This window comes from Heteronotia binoei, chromosome 12 (genome assembly GCF_032191835.1).
Source record: "Heteronotia binoei isolate CCM8104 ecotype False Entrance Well chromosome 12, APGP_CSIRO_Hbin_v1, whole genome shotgun sequence".
NCBI lineage: Eukaryota > Metazoa > Chordata > Lepidosauria > Squamata > Gekkonidae > Heteronotia > Heteronotia binoei.
Genome location: NC_083234.1, coordinates 30,874,038 through 30,897,888, shown reverse-complemented (window position 1 = coordinate 30,897,888; position 23,851 = coordinate 30,874,038). Strand labels below are relative to the sequence as shown.

Below are 23,851 nucleotides of genomic sequence, written 5' to 3'. Positions count from 1 at the left end.
CGGCTGGAAACCAGAGAGGGCGAGCGAGCCTCCGCCTTTTGTCTGTCTCTCCCCCCCTTTCCCTTCCCCATCTCGGGCTGGGCTGCAGCAGCCCGCCTAGTCGAAGCGCTGGCAAGAGGCAGTATTCAGAGATCCCGACCTGGTGCAGCCGCCGGTTTTCCCAGCGCGCGGCGAGGCGAGGCTTTCTCTCTCTCTCTCTCTCTCTCTGGCTCTGGCTCTGGCTCCCCCCGCCCCGCCCTTTGCTAACCTCCCCCTGAGCCGGGCGATAGGAGCTCCATTACTTTCGCCTAAGCGGCCGAGGGGGAGGGCTCAGGCAATGAATATTGATGAGCCTGCCGGGGCTCTATTGTGCAATTGGAGCTGCGAGGTGGAAGCGCAGGCAGGATGGAGGTGGGGAAGTGCGATGCACCCGTAGGTCGGTGCCTTCAGTAGCAGCCAGCGGCAGGCAGGCAGAGGCGAGAGGAAGGAGGGCGGGCGGCAGGCAGCGCAGGGCACTGGGGCTTTGTTAGCTCGCACACTGTCGCCAAAGCAGCCACGATGGAGCAAGGGCAGAAAGCTCTGTAAGGAGAAAGAGCAAGGGGAGGAGGACGCACCGACACACACACACAGAGACGCACGCAAACCTAATCCCGAAGAGGAGAAGAAAGCAGCTCGGGAACACGGCTCCGAGGGGCCCTCCCCTCTCCGCCAGGCAGAGAAAGGCAAGGGCCATTTTCGTCTCCTTGCAAAGGTACGTGGTTCGGCTGGCTCCAGGGAGGTGGGTAGCGGGGGCAAGCCAGGCTGGCGCTTCGGGGACTGGCAAGGTGGTGGAGCCGCGCGTATTGATCGGGGCTGGTGGAAGAAAGGGGTGAGGATCTGTCCCCAGAAGGACAGCAGGGAGATATTTTATTTTTAAAGCTCCCTTGATTCCTTCCACCCCCTCGGGAGAAACCCTGTCGGATTTCTCTAATGCTGTTCTCGCCAGTACCGGCAGTTCGCTTTGCTAGGCTTTCGCGAGGTGCACCGTTCTGGTGACTGGGAGAGGTGCTGGGCACCGGGAGGGATCTGCCCGGTTCTTCGGGGTGCCCATCCAAGCTGCCATGTTTTATTGTTGGTACCGGGGTGGGAGGGGGAGAGAAGAAGAGAAAGAATGTTTTTTGTGATGTTGATTATTGGCTTGGTGCTTTTTTGGCTAAGCCGTGCCAAGGCAAAGTGGGTCTCTATGGCAACAGAAGCGGATGCCATGGGAGATGTGGGCACCGATGTGGCACCTGCCATGGGAGATGTGGGCACTTGGGGGGGGGGGCGTAAGAAGCTTGATGGGGTTGTTTGCAAAGAGCACCTGCTGGCTGGCTGGTCAACTCTTTTCCCAGGGAGGGTAGAACCTTGGGATATTCTCCCGGGCAGTTGGCATTCTTGGGAAGTTGAGCATGGACCAGCCTGCACTATTTTGGGAGAGACTCTTAACCCCACTGTAGATAAAATCAGGTCCCTCGGTTATACACTTCAGGTGAGCTCAGACTCAGGAAAGCTGATGCTGGAATAAATTTAGCTAAAGGTACTTCTTGACTCCTGTTTAGTTTTGGTCTTAAGGGAGCAATTCCCTTCCAAAGCTTTACCAACGTTTTTAGGACATTGGTTGAGAAAACTTAAATACCAAAAAATGGGGGAGAGTGTCCTATCCGCTGCTGGGAGTCTGTTTGTTCTCCCCACCACCACCATGATAGTGACATTTATAAAAGGACCAGAGAGTGTTTCATTTGGTCATTTGTTTTTAACTTGGAGAGTGATCCTGTTTGTTGAAGATTCTTGTACCATATTTGACCCTCTGTTGGGAGAGGGGGCAAGAACTGAAGGCCATCAGTGTGTGTGTGTGTGTGTGTGTGTGTGTAAAATAAAGAGAGAACATTTCCCATTTCAAACCCACCACTGTTGTTGTTTTTTAAGGTATTAGACATTCTGTCTGATCTGGAGGGTGGCGGTGGAATATGAAGGCATCAGAACATCATCATGGGAACTGTGTAGTACCCCAAACTCTTTGGCCACCTTGCACTTATATTTGTACCATTCCAATTCATTTCCAGGAGGGGGGATTTGAGGGTTTTTTATTTTTAACTTCTCGGAGGTTTTAAGCAGGGGTCATTTTGTAGAAAAATAGGTGGTGGAGCTCATCCAGGGATTGTTATGCAGCTGCGCCTACTATTCAATGGGCAAGGAGGTGGAACTCTCAGAAGGAGGAGGTGGAACTCTCAGAAAGGTTCAGGAGCTGTGCTCCTGTGAGCTCCCACTGAATATGAAGCCTGGTTTTAAGAGTCCCACCCGGTCCAGATTTTGGTCTGCTAGCATGAAGGGCTGTAGTTCTACAGTCGGTGCCAGATGTTTTCTGCCGCCATTCTGTTTTCTGGCATTTTGCTTTATTGGTCTGGGAAGCCAGAAGCCACCAAAGGAAAGAGCATTTCTTCCTTTGGTTGCTAGCCCCTTGAGACGGCTCTTGGCTTCTGTAGACACTGCTGGGCTCAGAGTTTTTTTCAGAGTTTCTTGTAACTTCATTAGAGAAGAACAGTTGCTAAATTAGGAGCAAACACCCAGGCAGAGATCTTTCCAGATTATCTGAAAAGGATGGGTCTGTCTTTGATCTCCAAGGTGATGTTGATGTTCCTTTTTGCTTCTGTAGTTTTGCTAACCCATGATTTGCCTGGAGGAGGGAGGGAGAGAGCATGGCCCCAGGAAGTTGCTCTTGAGTCTATAAATACATAAGCACTCAGGCTTCGTGAGAATTTGAATGAAGACAGAAAACACAAAGCAGGGGATGGCAGCTGGCATTGGGGTGATCCTGTGTGGCTCATCTGTCCCTCTCGCAGCTCACTCTTTTACCTTGGTGGTTCGTATTTTTTAAGGCCAAGCTGCTGGTTTGTGAGCTAGTGCGTGTGTGTGGCAAAGCAGCTACAGTAATGCTGGGCCTCTGAAGCCACCTTACACCCAAACCAGATCAGTGGTCCATCTAACTCAGTACTGTGTGCTCTGACTATCAGAGTCTCTCCAAGGTCACTGACACCAGGCTTTCCCGCCTCTTCTACCTGAGATCCTTTAAATATTTTTAATTAGGTCAGTCAATGCAATGCAAAACTGTGCAAGTTTTCAAGTTCTGCCAGAATTCATCATCAGCCTTGACTTCTATATATGTGCATATATATCTCCAACCTGATGAAGTTCTAGCAGAAGCAGACAGTCTTACCCTATTTTTAAGTATTTGGGTTGATTTTCATAAGAGGTATTCCATGACTTCCATGCCTGGATTTCCCTTGGACTTCCATGCCTTGGATTTCCCTTGCAAACTCTGAGACCCTTTTTGACAGAATGTGTTGGAAGCCAAATCAAAAAGCTGTGTGTATGCAGAGCTCACTCTGTGCCGTTGAATTGTAAGCTCATCCCCGCAAGACATTTTTATGGCCCTCATGAACTGGTGCAGGAGATGGGACTCATCCACACTGCTGTGGATGTTGAAGCAGTCAAGTCTCATTTTTGGATCTGTGTATTGCCTGCTGTTGCTAGCCAGTATAATGTTCAATGTGACAGTAACTGCCTCCATCTTTGCAACCATGTTGTGGTATGTGTTGGGTCTGGAAGCTGGATGAAGACTAAATCTGAGGTTACTTTTGCCTCTTTGGACATTTAAGCGGGAGAAGAAAATGGTGGAAGACACAGGTGTTTGTATAGAAGAGACAGATCCACAGCACAGGCTCAGTAGACCAGCTTGGGAGATCCTTTGCCAATTGCATGAGTTACAAAAATCCAGTGGTCTTTGGCCATTTTCTTTTCACTTCCTTAACCAGTATCTTAAACCATAAGAAGGGAAGAGGAAGATGGACTCAGAGAGGGGATTTTCAATGTCTAAATACCTAGTTACTCCTGCTGCTCTGAAAGTTTCTGTTCTATTTGCGGCCAGCCTCTTCAGTTTTAAAGAAGCTGTGCTGTTGTGGGTAGTACTTTGCAAGTTCATGGCTTTTCTAGGATCCTAAGGCCAAAATCCTGTGTGCTCTTATTTGCAAACAAGTTGTGCTTACAAAGAGGGTTGATTTCTGTGCACAAGATGAAGCTGCCTAGGTGCCTTCCTTCATAACTTTTTCCTCCTATATTTCAAAGCAGATGATTCATATGTGCATAAACATCGCAGGTTTCTTATGACTCTCAGCTGGAGGTCTGAACTCGTTTTCATCAAAAAGTACTGTTACTATGAAGGAGGTGATATGAAGATTCTGTAGTCTGTTGTGTTTCAGGCGTTTGATCTGTGACAGAAGCTTCCTACATGCCAGCCATCGCTTGTAGGGGGAAACCCTGTAGATTTTCTGAAAGGGAAATGTTCAGATCTAACACCAGTTGGCATCCACGGGGATTCTTCTCTAATTGCCTGGTACGAAGGGATCAATTAAGTCTGTTTTATTTTATTTTTTGCTGGATAGAAATTCATGGTCACAGCATCCTTCTTCCATGGCTAGAATGTTAGCAAGGAAATGATTTGCAAAGGTTATCAGCACAGACTAAAGTTTGGGGTGAAGGGCAGATCAAAAGTAAGGATATGTTCTGTTGGAACTGTTAAATAATAAGCAAGGCCTGTGGTTCAGAACCGGACTAGTATAGTATATCCTATCTTGGGGGGGTCATGAAACCTGTGAAAGTGGATCCCAGGCTCTTGCAGCTTTTTAAACTTTGTGCATGCTCTGTTGCTGTTGTTGTGGGTCACTCTATCAACTAAACTTAGATTTGTGGGTCTCCATACTGAAAAAGATCAGGAACCATTTGTCCTGTGAATTTTAAAAAGTCATGTGGAATTACATGTAGTACTAGTCAGTCTTTTAGTCATAGCATGGTTTGGTCTTTGGAGGAGAGAAGCAATGGTTTGGATGTTTGCCTGTGTGCCTTCTTGCAGGGTGGTGTAGTGGCTAGAATAGCCAACTGTTGAAGTGTTGGTTTGGGGAGAGACATGACAAACTGTCACCCCTCTCCACCTAATCCTCTTGAGAGGGAACCATGTACATGACCCTGAATTTCTTGGAGGAGATTTAGGGATTAAAATGACAAAAAATGTCCTGTTAACACAAGTGGAATGTTAGGGGTTGGATCCTACCAAAAAGTTTAGCTAAGTGCAGAGCCTTCTCTGACAGAAGGGGCTTTGCCTCATACAGAAGGCTCCTTATGCTGAAGAAGACTCCAGACGTAGCTGAGCAGAGAGTTAGGACCTAACCCCAGGTCATAGACCATGCAAACCTTAAACAAACAATTTTTTTTAAATTATCAGCTGTGCCCAAGCCTTGCATGTGTGATCAACTCTCCTTATCAGAAAGAGAACAAAGTAAGTAGAACTTCTTTCCTTTGACTATTTTCAGAGGTGTATATTGGGGAAGGTGTATACATTTAACGCTAAAGTTTGGACAGAACTCTGTCTTATAGTCAGAAGAGGTATTACTAACTGTTGAATAATATATAACAATCCAACACATTGTAACATGTTAATTGTTGCCAGAAATATTTCCATATAAATGGAAAAGATTGGATATATACGTACTTGTAAATGTCTACAGTATACCTAGGAATTATCATTATGTAATGCTGTAGATTCTGTTAATCTAAAAATGTTCAGAGCACAGATTTTGATTAAAACCTTGCTTTTTACATTACTCATTCCTAAAGGGAAAAAATAAGAGTAGTTTTTTCCTCCCAGTGTTCCTGCAAATTTCCCAGTTTTTCCATTGGAAAAATTAAAAAGAATCTTCATACTTTTTCATGCTATACATCTGGAGTAAACAAAACCTTGTCTTAAAAGGTATTTCAGTATTTTCAAAAGAGATAATATTTCACAGGAGGTTTTTTTCAGTGCTCCTCAGCATTTCCCAGTTTTCCTGTTGGGATGTGTGTGTGTTTTAGTCCTTGGTAAGGGGAAAAACATCCCCCCTCCCCCGCAAATGTTTGGGGGAGTTTTCTGGGCCTTCACATCTCTCACAGGAGAAAAGGCAGGGTATACATATTGGCGGGTATCCAACCACATTCCAAAGATGGCAGTAACTGCTGATCTCCAGGAACAAAACTGGGGTGGGGGGTTCAGCAAGATGCAATGGGGGGTGGATTTGTGGAATTTGCTGCACCATGAGTTTCAATAAGAAAGGTGAATTATAAATAAAGTAAATAAATTAACAAAACTTAAGAGTACTTAAGAACTGTGTAGTTGTATAGCAGCCATTTTAATTCATGAACAAAGTTGAAAATAAAGAATGAGGGGGGAATGGTAATGTGTAGGAGTGGGCATATGGAACTGTTTTTCTGTCTTTCATTAATTCTACTTAATATCGACTAATGGGAGGAATGCAGGAAGAAAATGCAGTGCTTTCTTTGAACCAAACAACTGGCCAAAATGATGATCTTTAGACATAGATTCTCGGACCTAACTATCTCGTTGCAAGTCTGAACTGCAGGCGCCTGGTCAGATTGTGCTTGTTTAAAAAATAGCTAATATTGACTGCATCATCATAAATGCCCAAACTAAACATTTAACTTTTTCATTCAGTCTTACTCAATTCCCCCCTCCTTACTGCAGCCCCATCCTGTTAGCTTTACTCCCTAGGAAGTATGCTTTGTTTCAGTAATGTTCTGAGAAACATAGGTAAAACAAGAGAATGATCATGGTAGCTACTGTAGCTACTCTGGAAATTAATTTACAAAGCATACTAGGCAGAGATTCCGTTCAGTTAAAACTTAACAGAATTCCGTACTGGAGAGTTTGGTTTCCAGCCTTCCAAAACAAAGTTCCCATCTCTGAGATTTGGGCAGGGCTTGGAGGCAAACTACACAATGGGCACTCTTGTATGATGTACCTGTTGTTGTACTGTACACACTTCAGGCTACAGTGAGGAAATGAAGTTGTTATTCCCCACCTGGTAGAAAGCTAACCTTCTGCCTTGCATGTGTTGACCACTGATTGTGTAGTTTGACTCTTACAGGGTGCTCTTATCAGGCTTTTCCTCTTGGTGTTATGAGTGATTCCATAGAATTGGCTGGGTTTGCATAGTACTTGACTGAGATATGGTAGAGAAGTGGAATATAAGGTTATTAACTGTTGTGACTACTTCCTGTCTCTTTAACAGCTGTTAAATCATCAGAAAGTGGCAGGTGAAGGATTCCGCCCCCCCCCCTCGTAAAAGAACAGTAGCAAGGGACAGCAAAAAAATCTGGCAACTTTAGCAGGATATATTTCATTACTTCTATCCAGGAGTATCTCACTAATGGCCATCATTTGGCCGACAGCTACACAGAATATGACCCCCACCCCCTCATCCCTTAAGCAAAATTGCTGCACCAGAGAGATCTTTTCCCATAATAACCTGCTGTGCCTGAAGCCTCTCTCTATCTGTGCTTCAGAACAGGTTCCATTCCAGAGCTGCAGAAAACAAGCGGCTGTCTTTTACCACATTATTGAGGTGAAATTGATGCTTGGAATAGAATTGATGTCAGTCGTGCTTCATTGTCTACACCACAGGTGTCTCCTGAGGTATGCCACCTTTCAACCCTTCATGTGTTTGTGCCAAAGGTTCTCCAGGTGTGAGATGGGCCTCCACCGCAGAATCTGTATGCATGAATAAAAGCCATCCCTGAACATCACTTAATGTCGCTTTTGTCTGAGGAAGTGTGAGCGCACATGAAAGCTCACACCTTGAATAAAACTTCGTTGGTCTTAATCGTGCCATTGTAACTTTGTTCTAGGGATATTGGTTTCTTATCTCACTATATATGCTAATCTCATTCATCCCTTACATCTGTATTCTCAACAATCCCCCAGACAGGCCATACATTCTCTTTATTTTATTTCTTATTTGGAATAATAGATTCGAATAGTAGATTGTAGTGTAACATCATGGATAGTAGAATGTAATGTAGTTTGAAATGGTAGATTGGAATGTATTTCTCTAGTCTGGGGACAGGGGAGATAACTTTTCACAGCCAATCACACCACTTCAAAGAAGAAGATGCTGTAAGGTCTGTTCTGTGCTCAAGAGGAGACATATGGAGCATAATAATAGGGTCATATGAACATATGAAGCTGTCTTACTGAATCAGACCCTCGGTCCATCAAAGTCAGTATTGTCTACTCAGACTGGCAGCAGCTCTCCAAGGGTCTCAAGCTGAGGTTTTTCACACCTACTTGCCTGAACCCTTTTTAGTTGGAGATGCAGGAACTTAACCTGGGACCTTCTGCTTTCTAAGCAGATGCTCTACCACTGAGCCACCATCCCTCAGTTAATTATCTTTGTTAATTATTCAGCATTTCACAATTAAGAATACATCTGCCCTTCAGTCTCCAATTTTGACATATTTCCTTCACTGTGTCCCCCCCTCCACCCGAAATTAAACCCAAACTAAGCTTGTTATTCCTGTTTGGTCCTTAAATCTTTAAAGATCTTCATTATGCTGTATGCTGATTTATTGCTGACCCTCTACCTATATGTATGGACTGGTAACTTCCATTTCATTGTATCTGAAGAAGTGTGTGTGTGTGCACATGAAAGCTTATACCTTGAATAAAGTTTTGTTGGTCTTAAAGGTGCCACTGGACTCAAGCTTTGTTTCAGTGCAGTCCTCCTCCTCTTGACTGGTCCCCTCACCCACCATTGTCTTCCACACCTGCTGTGCTGCAAAATTAGAATCCTACCCACCACAACAGGCAGGGGGAACAAGGCTGAGTGGAACAGCATAGGCAGAGCAGGAAGCGCCCCTTCTGTTGCTTGGTCCTCCTTCATAGCTGAAACATAGTGGGAGCTTTCTCCTAGTGTGGCACTCAGAGATGGGAAGAGTTTCACCTCTTTGGTTTCTGTGTGCCAGTCAGTTGACCATGAAGGGGCTAGCCCAGGCCTTTCAAGAATCTGACAACTCTTATGCGGCTTAAAAGGGTGGAAGGCAACAGGTTTCCTTTCCCCTCACACTTTCAGCATGCCCCTTTTGGGTGTGGTGTGATTCATTATGTGGTTGGAGATGGTGAATATAAAACCAGAAGATTGTTCTGAAGGGGTGGGGGGCCTAATTCTGAACACTATATAAGAGGGAAGAGGTACATCTCTGGTTGTTTGGTTGCTTGTTTTCTTGCCCAAGTTTGAAAGTTATAGTTAATAGAGAACACATTATATGATTAAATATAGTAATCCTAACTTCGAAAATATGGGGTATGTCTCTTTTGGAGTGGAAAAAATCCCTATTCGCCAGCATCCAATAGCTGTTTTACAACTTCCAAAAGGCTGGAGTAAGGGGTGGGAGGGATTTGGCCTACAATTCTAAGAACAATTTTCTAGAAGTAAGTGCCATTGGTTAAAAGAGTACTTGCTTCTGAGTAAACTTGCTTAGGTCTGCTCTCAGTGAGTCAGTGGTACCTGCCTCAATTGTTTGCCAAGATCCTATGTAATTCCACCCCAAGTTCTTTCCTGGCCAATGATATGCCTTCTGGGGGTGACTCTGTGTGGACCTGTATGTGGTACAATGTGCATCTGTTGAAAGTCAACTTCAGTTATTCTCAAGAGAAACTACCTTCAGGTGACCATGACTGCTAAGACTGTTCATTTCCCATTCTTCCTTATTCCACTTACCTGGAAGTTAAGTACCTACATCTGAATAAAAGCCAATAGAACACACATGATTTGCTGCATACCTTTCAAGTCAAGATGCTTTTGTCTCCACCATACTTGTGGGCCTTCTGACCAAGAGAGGCCCCACTTATACAAGGCCTTGGACCTAGGCTGTTGAAAAGCTTTTCATGTTGATCAGTTGTGATGCTCTTGAGACAATATATGAGTATCTGTAGCTCAGTGGTAGAGCACCTGAAGGTCCCAGGTTCAATAGCTAGCATCTCCAGTTAAAAGGTTTCAGGTAACAGGGATGGGAATCTTTGAAATCATTGTAGTAAGTACCGAGATAAAAGAACAAATTGTCTGATTTGGTATGAATATCCAAATCTTTTGCAGACGGTTGTTTTATTTCCACCTCTGCTAAGTGATATTGTTTTCTTATCAGATACAGGGGAAAGGAGGAGAACTCTTTATCCACAATGCAATACGGGGTGGTGGAGAAATTAGCCATACCACAAATCCTATTGGTTTCAGGAATTATAAATTTTCAACACAAAAAACTTCCTTCATAACTGTTGTCCTGCTTAGTCGTTAGTAGTTAATGGAATTACAGAATGAACAGGGATGAGAAGGGAGGGGATGTGGCTCAGTAGTTGAATATCTGCCTTGCATACAGGTTCATATGCCTTGCATGCAGGTTCAATCCCCAACATATGGCATTTCAGGTAATAGGTGATGTGAAAGACTTCCACCTGAGACCCTGGAAAGCTGATGCCAATCAGAGTAGGTCATTCTGGTCTCAACAACCTAAGTCAGTGTGAGACAGAAAAATTTGAGTCCATTTGCATCTTAGATTGACAAGATTTCCAAGATATAAACTTTCAAGAGCTCCCATCATCTGCTTGACCTGCAGAACGTCCCAGTTTCAGTCCCTGGCATCTCCAGTTGTAGGTGATGTGAAAGGCTTCTGCCTGAGACCCTACAGGGCCACTGCCAGCCTAAGTAGACAATACTGCCCTTGGTGGACCAGTGGTCTGATTCAGTATAAGGTAGCTTCCTTTGTGTATGGGTACAGGGCTTTTTTTGTATCAGGAACTCCTTTGCATATTAGGCTAAACCCCTGTGATGTTGCCAATCCTTCAGGAGCATACAGTAGGTCCTATAAGAAGAGCCCTGTAAGCTCTTGGAGGATTGGCTACATCAGGGGGACATAGCCTAATATGCAAAGGAGTTCCTGCCACAAAAAAAGCCCTGGTACTAACACTCAGTGTCACAGCCTCTTTTCAAAGGACTTGGCCATAACTTGTGAGAAGTGCTTTGGTTCAGATATCAAGATTTGCTTGGGTAACCTAGCAAGGGCTATTTGCTCAACCCTTATACAGTTTTCTTGCCCAACCCAATTGTGTGATGTTTCTCTTCTCTTTCCCTGGGCAAATTGGGGCTGTCCCTTTTTTTAACACATCCAGCACTCAGCAGGGTGCCCTCATACCTGCTACCCTGGGGAGATGGCTGGGTAGCTCTAGCATTTACTGAAATAGTTTACTAGGTAACTAGGTTAAGTATGGTGACATCCACCCACTTGTTTATATAATGCTGGGCGGGCTGCTGGCAGAGGCCTCTGGAGGTTGTGTGCTTTTGCAGCAGTAACTGCCCACAGTCCACGGAAATGGAGCAGAAGAAGTTCTGGTGGGTTGCTGCTGACAGCAACTGTGTGCGCAGGAAATAAATGTTGCACAATTTTCCTGGATCTCTATGCACCGATCCTGTCTTGTATTGTGTTACTGGGTGTCAAGCAAACTAATTATTACCTTCAGCACCTAGCAAACCAGGCCAGTTTGTTGAAGCTTAATACTCAAAGCTCTGGAAACAGAGTCCCCACCATGTAAGATTAAGATATTGGATTTATATCCCGCCCTCCACTCCAAAGAGTCTCAGAGCGGCTCACAATCTCCTTTATCTTCCTCCCCCACAACAGACACCCTGTGAGGTGGGTGGGGCTGGAGAGGGCTCTCACAGCAGCTGCCCTTTCAAGGACAACCTCTGCCAGAGCTATGGCTGACCCAAGGCCTTGCCAGCAGGTGCAAGTGGAGGAGTGGGGAATCAAACCTGGTTCTCCCAGATAAGAGTCCGCACACTTAACCACTATACCAAACTGGATCTCCTGGGCGGGCTTGTAGCATCTTGTCCTGTGAGAGACAATTGCCTGCAGCCTAAATGAGAAAAGCAGTGTGGTGTAGTGGCTAGAGTATTTGACTAGGACTGGGGAAACCTAGATTCAAATCTACGTTTTGCCTTGAATTTCATTGGCAGCAGAATTATACCTCTTTATGTCTATTGAAGTCAGTGGGCTTGGAATAGTGAAACTGTTTAGGATGACACTGTGGGTGACCTTGAGTCAGTGCAATCCTTTTGTAGAGTTACTCCTGTCTAAGCCCGCTGATTTCAGCAGGCTTTGGCTGGAGTAACCCTGTGCCAGGTTTGCACAGTTAGTCTCTCTCAGAATAATCTGCCTCATGAGGTTGTTGTGCAGATGAAATGAAGGAGGGGGGAACCTCATACTCTACCCCCAATCTCCTCAGAAGAAGAGCAGACAAAAATGTAATTGGTAGGAACAAATGTTTTGCATTGGTGGTGACTTTGTTGGTCAATATGCTTAAAATCACAACTTGCTTCAAACAGGTTCACTGTGATATGTGGAAAGGAGAAAAATGAGCAGTGTTTGATCACCAAAAGTATAGTCTGCTCCTATGAAAAATCAGACTTTTTTTACAAATATAAATTTGCTTAACTGTATGCGCTTTGTGTACAATTTAAAAAAATTATGTACACATTGCAGATACCTAACTCTGAGGTAACAGCTTGTCTCTCTCCATCCCCCATACACATGTCTGAAAAAACAACCCACGGTCAGGTTAACTTTCAACTTGGTGCCTAAACCACAGGCCAGAAAGCTCCAAGGCATGTATTAGTGGGCAGGTGTCCCTGGCTGTTCTGTTCGGCATTCATTACAAGTTTTTCCTTGCCGGCCTTGATTCTTACTGTTCTCCAGGTGTTAATTGTGTGGTGGCCACCCACATTCTTTAGTGCGAGAGCCCTTGTCACAGTGTTCTGAGGGGTGAAAAAAGGATGTAGTGCCTATTTGTGATTACATCACACAGTATTGTCCAGTCTTTCAAAGAACACCCTGATCACACCATGACATTCATCTGCCCTCTTTGCCGCCCAGCACTACCTCTTGGCTGGGGCACCAGGACTTTTGTCAGAGAGGCCCTGTTGAGTAACTTTTGTATTAAATGTAAAATTGTGGCTGTTAAAGTTTGAATTAGAGGAACTTGGCCTCTTCACGCATTACATGGTACACAGGTTGGGTCTGTACACAAGTACATTTGAGGTAGGGGTTCTTAAGTCCTGCGGGTTCTGTGACCAAATAGTTATTTATTTACTTCATTGGTATCTCTCCTTTCTCTCTGGTGGGGACTCAGTGACCTGTGTCATTCTCCTGCCCTCTATTTTATCCTATGAAGTAGGTTAGGCTGAGAGTGCATGACTGGCTCAAGCTCACCCAATGAATTTCTGTGGTAGCGTGAGGATTCGATCCTGGGTCTCCCAGATCCTATTCCAACATTATAACCACTAAATCAAGTTGGCTGTCAGCACCAAACTGGATCAGGACCACAGTACACATGGAAGAGGGGCTTCAACTTTGCACTGTTTTCCTCAAGCTAAAACAACCCCATGGGGACCACTATCTGGGCAAAGATGCATTTTCCCTGAGGTACATGTGGGCTTCCCCAATAGTCCTCTCTCCCATACTTTTTCAGGCACCAGTTTTTTAGTCTTGGTATGCAAAGTAAGAGCAGGCTTCATGAGAGGACACTGAGGATGACCACTTGGCCAAATACTTCCTGCGGGCAATCAGAGATGTGGCTTCCGCCGTCATGACTGTACATCAGGGGTCCCCAATCTTTTTGAGGCTGTGAGCACCTTTGGAATTCTGACATAAGGGGGTGGGCTTACTCACAATATAACTGTCTCAGGAAGCAGACCCAACCACATAGAGGGAGCCCAAGTGGCCAGTCAGAAACCATCTGGTCAAGAACCCCACCTGGACCCATCCACATTTTAAAAACACTCAGTGGCCACCAAGGAAGGTTTCTGTGGTCTGCACCATATTGGGGACTCATGCTGTTCATGTTCTCAGAGTTTGCATGTGAAGCTTGAAGTTGAGGGGAGGATGGCCACCGCTGACAGAAGCTGGCTTCTGATTTCTTCCAGAGAAGGAACAGGTGAAACAGCCCTGAGGTAATCAGGGCTTTTATTGTAGCAAGAATCATTTGCATATTAGGCCACCCATCCCAATGTAGCCAATCCTCTTGGAGTTTACAGTAGGCCCTGTACTAATAGCCCTATAAACTATTGGAGGATTGGTTTCATTAGGGGTATGTGGCTAATACACAAAGGATTCCAGTGGAGGCGAAGAGCCTATGGGCCTCTTTTCCTCTCAGATTGTTGCGTGTGGGAGCACCTTCTGCATGTTCACCTCCATGGGACAGACAGTTGACAAATAGGTAAGGTTGCCAGCTGTGGGTTGGAAAATAATTGGAGATTTGTGGGTTGGAGCCTGAAGATTACATGGTTTGGGGAGGTGAGGGACTTCAGTGCAATAGAGGCCACACTCTAAAGAGACCATTTTTCCACGTGAACTGATCTCTGTCACCTGAAGATCAACTATAATAGAAGGATGCCTCCAGCCACCACCTGGAGGTTGGTAACCCTACAGTTGGGCTGAAGCTAGAGTGTGTTGAGAATCTTGAAGGGGTCAACTGTTAAAGAGTTTGAGCAGCCTCTTAACTTCTTTCACTGGTGCCCATGCCTGTCTGTATTTGAATGACACAATGCCTGGTTTTGACCCGCTTTGTGTTGTCTGAAGAAGCAACAGACCTGAATTAATCCTCTCTTCAGGCAGAATAAGATAGCTGAATATGTGCTTTGGCAAGGCCTGCTTGGCCTGATTTGCATGCTATTCTTCACTGCTTACAAAGCAGTCCTAGGCCTTCTTCTTTAGAGGTTCTGTGCAGTTTTCTTCCAGGAATATGAGTTAGGATTACATCTGTAGATTTGTGTACTGTTCACTTCTATGGTGGAAGATTGTTGTATCAAAGGTAATTCTTACTATGGCACCTTGTAGATTGTGATGCTTATTCTTCAGGGCAGTTTCTGTGAAAGAGAATTAATAGTGTGTATAATGGATTTTAGGTAGAAGTTTGATCTAGAGATTTGAAATTAAGTGTCCTGGTGTGTAGTCATCTGTAGGATTCCATTGCTTTTAAGGATGCTAGTACGTTGGTGGGAGTGATTCATTGACGGATGTTGGTGGTAGAAGTTAGCATTAGGATGACTTTCTGAAGAGAATATTTAGGTCATCTGCCCAGAGTTTTAAAAATGTGAATCATCATTTGACAGCAGGTATATCAGTTTTTGATGTATCTGTCCTCGAGGCGAATATCATGATGGTTTGCAGCCACAAGAAACAGCTTTGGCCCTTTGAGCAACTGTTTCTAAAGGCCACCAGTTCAAAATCATATTTTTGGATGGATGCTCTTGGACTGTTCTTTCACCTCTGAATGAATTGGGGGTATTTGTTTGCTTGAAAACATGTCTGTATCCATGTGAAAAGTGTAGAAAGAAGCCTTTTAAGAGAGAGTCAGCATGATGTAGCAGATAGATTGACGAACTAGGATACTGGAGACCCAGTTCAAAGCCCTGTTCTACCATGGAAGCTTACTGGGTGACCCTGGGCCAGTTACACAGTTTTGGGCTACTAGGTGGTTGTGAGGATAAAATGGAGGAAACGATGTAAACCACTTTGGGTCCCTGTTGTGGAGAGAAGTAGGGTATAAATGGAGTGAATAAATAATGAATTACAATCATCTTCCTGATGTGTTGATCTGTTATATACAGAAGGACTTTGGTTTGTATACACTAATAGAGTGAGAGTGAGTGTATGTGTGTTCATGTACCCCCCATGGACATTGTTGAGACCCTGTTATTCGTACTAAATGTAGTGTGACTTTGTAGCTATCATATCAGTTATGAGTGGGGAGATCCATGTTCGAACTCTCCTTTTCCAAGAACACTAGGCCAGTCATTCATTCTCTGTCCCTCTCAGACTAATCTACCTTATAGGGCTGTCGTGTGAATAAAATTAGGGAGGGAGAAGCTTCAGGAAGGGCACTTTGCTTGACTGTCGGTAGTGTCAAGATGCCCTTGAACATAAAAAAAGCCCTGCTGGTTCTGATAAATAAATCCATCTTAGTCGAGGATCCTGTTTCTCCCACAGTGGCCAACAAGATGCTGCAGAAAACTCCAAGCCAAATCCTTGCCCTGCTGCCCTCCCCCCATCAGTAATTAGTTTTGAGGGGTAAACTGCCTCTGTATGTTCCATTTAGCTCTCCGTATTAGTTAGTTCTGCTGTCATTAGGTTGGCCTTTGCTGTAGGTTGCTTGCTGAACATGGTGCCTCTGGATGTGTGGGTGGTTGGCCAGAAAGTGAAAAGAGTGTAGGAGCTGGTGGCACAGGGTGTTGCTCTGAGCTGAAAGTAATGTGCCAAGTTCTCTAGGAAATGAAAAACAGTGGGATGAGGAGAGCTCCATCTCTGAGTCAAAGACACGCTTAATGGCTGCCAGCTCTCCCCCTCTGTGCCCACTCACTCATTGGGATTGCTGCAGAGCAGAGTTTTAAGTTTAGTATAAGGGGGAAATGATTCTGGTGTGAGCTGAAAAAACAAAGCATTTGGAAAAATTATCATCTTAAACTCCGAGGACTGAATTATTGAACTTTCAGTACCATCCTGATCAGAGTGGTACACTTCTTAGTCCATGGACTTCAATGGACTCTTAAACTGGTCTACTCAGAATCCAACTGAGGTCTATTCAGTGGAAAGTGTTCTTAGGACTGTGCTGGTGGTGGTCTTCCATTCAAGTATTAATCTAGACCTATCCTCCTTAGCTCCTATGATCTAGTGATATTGGACTAGCCAGGGCCATTTAGGTCAGGGCATAATTCTGTTTAGGATGTCACTGTAAAATACTTTCCCTAAATAAACAGATGCAGAGAGGCAAGAATATATTTGAAGAGAACTTGCTGGTCAAGAGCACCATTAAGGTGTGCCCATGATTTGCTATAGAGAAAGGGTGTCTCAGGAAGTCAGAGGGTTTATTCAAGATTATTTTATGCAGATCAGTGGATCCTTAAACTGCTGTATTTTGCTCACAATTAAAAGAGGTTAAAGAATAGTAACTTTTAGATTTTCTGCATTAAAAATATAATGCATGATTGCGCATTCTAATCCAAAGGGTGGCATTTCCCCCTGAGATTACTACGGAGTGTCACTTTGACCTTGTATATGTGATATCAGAGAACTATTAGGCTAATTTTCTGTTAATATGAAAGTAGTATAAGCTTTGGAAACAAAGCTCTTTTTACAAAGCAGAATGGGGGAAAGTATTTTGTCTTCTGGAAAGTCCACCATGTCCAACTTGAAGAGGGGTGGGGAGTGCAGGATAGGAGAGGGTCTTCAACCATTATAAGACCCACCACCACATTCTTGAATAAGAACTACAGGAAGGGTTAAACAACCTGCTGTTTTGCACTGTCTTGACACCCCAATGAAAGCACAGGGGTTTGCATAAACGTTGTGAAAGTAATGTCACCCCAGAGTCAGAAACGACTGGTGCTTGCACAGGAGACCTTTCCTTTCCTTGCATAGATATCCTCTTACAGTAGGGAGCACAGTGCAGGCTATTTTGAGTGGTGTGAGGCCCCCACCATTTGCTTTCCTTTGTCCTGGAACCTAAAAGATTCAAACTGGCCATGGAGGACAAGTGGCAGGCATCCTCCAAAGCCAGCTCTCTCCTCAATCAAGTGCCTCCTGCCAGGAGCAGAGGGGCTGCAGTGGCCATCCTTGGAGTTCATCCAATGAAATCAGGAAGTGAGGGACTGAAGAGAACATAAGAGCCCTGCTGGATCAGACCAGTGGTCCATCTTGTCCAACATCTTGTCTCATACAGTGGCCAACCAGATATTCTGGAGGGCCAGCAACTGGACTTAGAGGCCAAGGCTTTCCCCTGAGGTTCCTTCCTGGCATTGGTATTCTTCCCTGCCATTTCCCCCTGTATTTTTCCTCAGGTCCCCATTTGTCTTTCACAGTAGCAAAGCATAGCAATTGTATTCCAGTATATGATTATATTCTCCTTGGGACCACACAAGAAAGACCTGAATATGGCTTGTGGGATGTGCCCCCCTGCCAGGTTGGTGGGTGCTGGACTGGCAGATCAGTTGGGTAATCTTTTTGAGTATGAATCCTTCTGCCTACTGGATGAATAGATCATGCATCTGATGAAGGGAGCTCTGACTCATAGAAGCTTCTGCTGGAATAAATTCTATTAGGCACCGCAGGACTCCTATTTTGTTTTGTAGCTGCAGAATAACACAGTTGCCCATCTGAAATGCTCCAGTATGGTGTTCCATAAAAGCACATATGCTAAAATACTGCAGACAAATATGCTGATCTGCATATAAATGTGGGTGTTCCTCTTTACTGAGAAGCAGGGTGCTTAATTTGTACTTAGAAACCTGTTGTTATCAAAGGAAAATATCTTCACTGATAGACTTGGCTTTTTTGTTCTCTTGCATTCGATGTGTGTGTTATAAGGATTCCACATCAGTTGGAATTAGCAAATGTTCTCCCCAGACACTTCTTTCTAGTTATTGATCTCCAGCTAGACAACTGCCCTTTTCCTTCTTCACAGTGACTCCAACATAAATCCTTATATTAATTTCACATGTAGCCAGAATGCTTTTGGTTTGGTCAAACAGCCTGATTTAGGAAGTCACAAAACACACGTAATTTTCCTCTCCCCTTCCTACAAGCAACTTGGATTATTTGTATCTGAGAATAACAGTGACTTTCTGAAATAACCTAGTAATAGTTTAAAAATTCGAGCGACTTAATGTCTCACCTTAATTTTAATGTTTTCCCATCTCTAACAAAGGTATAAGCTATTGTCTGTTTTCTTTACTTTGTTTTATAAATGTTATAAGTTATATTTTCTCACGGCTACCCTTCCCTCCCTCACTTTAAGGATATCTGTTTTGCCCTGAGTTTTGCTTAGAAGTTCTGGCCCACATCCATGTATGTTTCAGCCTGTTTAGTTTTATGTTAATCCAGTCTAAACCCTTTGAAATCAATGGGTTTAGAGTAATTTAACGTAGGATTTGCATCTTTAGTTGACTGATATTTTTCAAGCCATTGGAATTGGATAGGACCAATGAGGTCTGCATAAATGTTACGGCTACCATGACTTACCTTTGTCGAGATGTAAATATGTGTTCACATGGTGGCAGCTACTATTTTCTGGAGCGTTAATTCACTACAGAGATGGACCTGATTATAAAGTTGGCTGAGGATAAACTAACCGCTTAGATTCTTGGTGATCACACAATGATGTTGCCATATCAATAGCTGCCTCGCAAAGTGCATCAGTTGCATTTCGGTTAGAAAAATAAATAGACATTTATGCACTGCAACTGCCAGCAAATTATAGCTGCCTCTTCTGCTGGAGTCATACCAGTTCTTACCCAGCTTGTGGAGATGTTTGAGAACATAGGTTGTGTGGTCCACCTTCACATCTACACATTTTAGTAAGTAAGAGAGGGAGGAGAAAGCACCGAGAGGCATGAGGGTGGGGAGAATGGGAGTTGATGTGGTTAGTGTATTAAAAAAATTCTCACTTAGGAATGCCCTCTTTCCAGGGGCTTTACTCTTAAGCAGCTGGGCAATGGCCACTAGGCTTACCAGGTGCCTGCTTTTGGTGGGAAAACTCCTGGTAATTGTTACTGATGCCAGCCTTACTCATCTGGTAAGCAGGCAGAAGCAGACCAGCAAAATAGGGGGTGGCAATATCTTTGTTGCTGTGTGATGATGTCACTTCTGGCATGACCTGGAAGTGCTGGTATCGCACTGGGACAACACATGCCGCAATAAGTACCATCTTTCCGCCATCTCCTAGGGCCTGGCAACCCTAGTGACTGCTAATGTGCTCAGTTGTGGAAGGGGGGAGATAGAAGGGGGCTGCTTATATTTTTCTCTGCCTTTGCTCCTAAACTGGAACACTGTTCATTTGGGGTATCTCTAGGCAACTTTCCAGGTTTTTCCCATTTGTCTTTGGTACCAGAGAGCCAGTTTGGTGTGGAGAGCCAGTTTGGTGTAGTGGTTAAGTGTGCGGACTCTTATCTGGGAAAACCGGGTTTGATTCCCCACTCCTCCACTTGCACCTGCTGAGATGGCCTTGGGTCAGCCATAGCTTTGGCAGAGGTTGTCCTTGAAAGGGCAGCTGCTGTAAGAGCCCTCTCCAGCCCCACCCACCTCACAGGGTGTCTGTTGTGGGGGAGGAAGGTAAAGGAGATTGTGAGCCGCTCTGAGACTCTTCGGAGTGGAGGGCGGGATATAAATCCAATATCTTCATCTTCTTCTTCTTCTACATTCTTAATCAAACTTGCTCAATTGTGATCTTTTTGGAAAGTCCAAGAGCAGTAGCACACTTTCAGTCTGGGAAAGTTGTTTGAAGGTCTTGCCCATCACATTGGGCTAACCTGCTTCACAGGGTGGTTGTTATAATATAGATGGCAATATTGTAAGCTGCTTTGGCTCACCACTGGGAAGAAAGGTAGGATATGTAACAACATCAGCTAATGCCTCTGAATACTAAGGGATTGGTTGGGTGGTTAAAATCCACACAGCCACTCCACAACCACTTTACACAGATGGCTGAGAACACAGAATGATGCCATAAATCCTGAACCAACCTGAGGAATATAATAAAGGAGCCTCCAGAGTAGATACCCAAGTTAAAAAAAAAAACTTTGAATGCTTCTATCCTTTCATTTTCATGTTTCAGTCTATAGAAAACAAAATTGTGGCAATATATTCTGGAACAAAAATTGTGCTCTTGGAGTCCTCTGGTCTGTGATGGGTTGTGAGGGTATCGGCCTGTCTGGGAAGGCTATAGTAAGGGCAGCAATAGAATAAAGAATGCTGAGGGGGGAAAGGTCCTCTGTCAAGACTTTCTCCCTGACAAAGGCACTTCCGGTGATAAAGCTGGCCCTTTTGTGACAAGGAGCTCCACTCCCATGGCAGTTAAATATCTCCCAAGGTTCTAAGAGACTCAGCCTTGGCAGAGAGAGCAAATGGTGTCACTTCAGCATTTCACATTAGAGTGCCGTTACCGGAGGGCCTGGGCCTCTTTGTCAAGTACAAGGCGAATGTTTAGACACTCCAGTCTTAAAATATCAAGAAGGGCTGGGAAAGAGTTGTCATCTGCTGATTCTTCTTTGTAAAGGCTTCTGTCATGCTTGTGTGTTTTGTTTTGGGGTTACCCTAAGTACAACTAAAAGTACAATAATACTTTAGAATAATTTAGGATATTGTGGAGGGAGGGGTAGAAGTTGTGCTTCTTCATCCTTACTTAGAATGTCCAACACAATTCCTATGCAAATTGAGTCCCAGTGAGAAAGGCGGACTGTAAATAACTTAAATAAATACATTTTCCACAGACCTGTTTCATCTGCATTGGCAGAGGCATGAACATATACAAGCTTGCTTCAAAATGACTGACGTGGAAAATGTTGTTCGTCTCTGAGGTGCTACTGGACTTGAATTTTGTCCTCTGCTGCTGCAGACTAATTTGGCTACCACACAGTATGAAACTATTTACATGCGTGTGTCTGTCAGTGCTGAGACATCTGACTTGTCAGAGGAAACTCATAGTGTTGGTTTAAAAAAAACCCCACCTAATTCTGAAAGCAGCATTAAATGCTGCAGTGCTAGGGAGCCGCAATTGCTGTTTCTACTAGTATATTTTAATTAATTAAAATGTTTGGGGTTTTAAAAATGTGCATGGTTACTTTTGTCCAAGGAAAGGGAAATAAGTGAGACAAGAATTGTGGGGGGAAAAGTCCCCTCTCAAAAGAGGCCATGTTAGGGACCTAGTTTACCCTTACTCATGGGAATCCCCATACTTGGGGATTCCCAGAGGCACTGCTGTTTCCCCCACCCACCATCTTCCCTCCCTGGGAATGACCCTTGCCATTTGTTCTATAGGGGTAGTATGCTGTGGGGAACTTTCAAACCTTCCAACTGTGGGTTTATATGTGAGATCACTTCATCCTGATTGGCTGCCTCCAAAAATAACTTTTCCTCATGGCCATCCATCGACTTCGTTAAATGCTTCTGTGATTGAGTGCCTTTTCTATGGACTTACCTTGCTTTTGACTATCCCATTAGAATGGTGGAAACTTGGTTCAGGGGTGGCTTTATCTCTTTCTCCTTAGTTTCAGATCTGAAGGTTAATTCCCCGGAGAAACTGGGGGGCTAATTTGAACTTGATTCATATTGTAATAGCGGGAAAGCGCTGTTCTCTCTTAGACGTGGGGTTTTTCCTCTCTAAGGTTGCCAGTTCCTTCTTGGGAACCTTCTGGAGATTTGTGGGTATATCTTGGGGAGGGTGGGGTTTGTAAAGGGAGAACATAAGAGAAGCCATGTTAGATCAGGCCAATGGCCCATCCAGTCCAACACTCTGTGTCACACAGAGGCAAAAAAAAAAAATTATGTATTTATTTATTTATTTGTTCTATATATATACACACACACACACACACACACTTTGGCTAATAGCCACTGATGGACCTCTGCTCCATATTTTTATCTAACCCCCTCTTGGCTATGCTTGTGGCCACCACCACCTCTTGTGGCAGTGAATTCCACATGTTAATCACCCTTTGGGTGAAGAAGTACTTCCTTTAAACCGTTTTAACCTGTCTGCTCAGCAATTTCATCGAATGCCCATGAGTTCTTGTATTGTAAGAAAAGGAGAAAAGTACTTCTTTCTCTACTTTCTCCATCCCATGCATTATCTTGTAAACCTCTATCATGTCACCCCGCAGTCGACGTTTCTCCAAGCTAAAGAGCCGCAAGCGTTTAAACCTTTCTTCATAGGGAAAGTGCTCCAGCCCTTTAATCATTCTAGTTGTCCTTTTCTGGACTTTCTCCAATGCTATAATATCCTTTTTGAGGTGCGGCGACCAGAACTGCACACAGTATTCCAAATGAGACCGCACCATCGATTTATACAGGGGCATTATGATACTGGCTGATTTGTTTTCAATTCCCTTCCTAATAATTCCCAGCATGGCATTGGCCTTTTTTATTGCAAACGCACACTGGCCTCAGCAGGTCTAATGCCATAGAGTCCACTCTCTAAAGCTGGCGCTTTTTCCAGAGGAACTGATTTTTGTAGTTTGCAGATCAGCTGTAATTCTGGGAGATCACCAGGCCTCACCTGGAGGTTGGGAACCCTACCTCTCACTCTTACCTTTGTGTGAGGATAGAACTGGACTTTGGAGGGAGAGCGGATTGAATGCTTCCTGATGAGTGCTGCTTCTGCTCCTTTCAGCTCATTGGCTCAGATGTTAAAATAACACAATACAATCACTTAGGGCAGGGGTGTGAGGGCCGTATCTGACATAAATGAGACCTTGCTGGGCCATATTGGGCCAGGCCATGTGTGTACCTATTTAAGATTAGGTAGCAGAGATGTTAACTTTATAAAGGACACAAACGCAAAGATTTTTTTCAAATCTTAAAACATGCTTAAAACATTAGCACTCATTGGTCTTAAAGGTGCTTTCTTTGTATTTCTCCCATATGACCCAGGGAACTGGGCAAAGGAAGCTCTGGCTCTTTCCCCAGGGGACCAGGAGGGGGAGCCAATAGAAGGAAGAGAAGCTTGGCTTAGTAGCTCTGCTGTGAGATTGAGAGAGCCTGGCAAAGCAAGCTCTGCCTCCCCACCCCTTCCTCCACAAGAGAGGAGCCTTGGCCAATGGAGAAAACAGAGGTTTTGCTCGGTAGCTTCTATGCGATGGAGAGAGCCTGGCAAAGCAAGCTGTTATCCGGAAAGAACCAAGAGAGAGGGAGCAGATGACAGCCAGTTACTCGGGGGCCTGATAGGAGGCCTCTAGGGGCTGTGTGTTTGACACCCCTGGTTTAGGGAATGATAAACAGATGTGTAAAGCTGGGCAGGATGGGGGGACAGAATGGGGAGAGTGAGAGGACAGCATAAAAGTTGCAGAGAAAGAGGCTTTCCACCACCTCTGAGGGAAGAAAGGGTCTGTGTCTGCACATGAGCCAAGGTACAGGCGCTCAGCAGAGACGG

At 44.5% G+C, this 23,851-nt stretch overlaps 1 protein-coding gene across 1 annotated transcript in view; it reads left to right on the top strand.

The window, feature by feature from the left end:
* The first annotated feature begins 426 nt into the window (after nucleotides 1-426).
* Nucleotides 427-23,851, top strand: part of ZMIZ2 (zinc finger MIZ-type containing 2) — a 124,021-nt gene continuing 100,596 nt past the window's right edge. The window contains exon 1 of the mRNA XM_060250423.1: nucleotides 427-730. The gene's annotated coding sequence lies outside the window, so the exon portion shown is untranslated. The remainder of the gene's footprint in view (nucleotides 731-23,851) is intronic.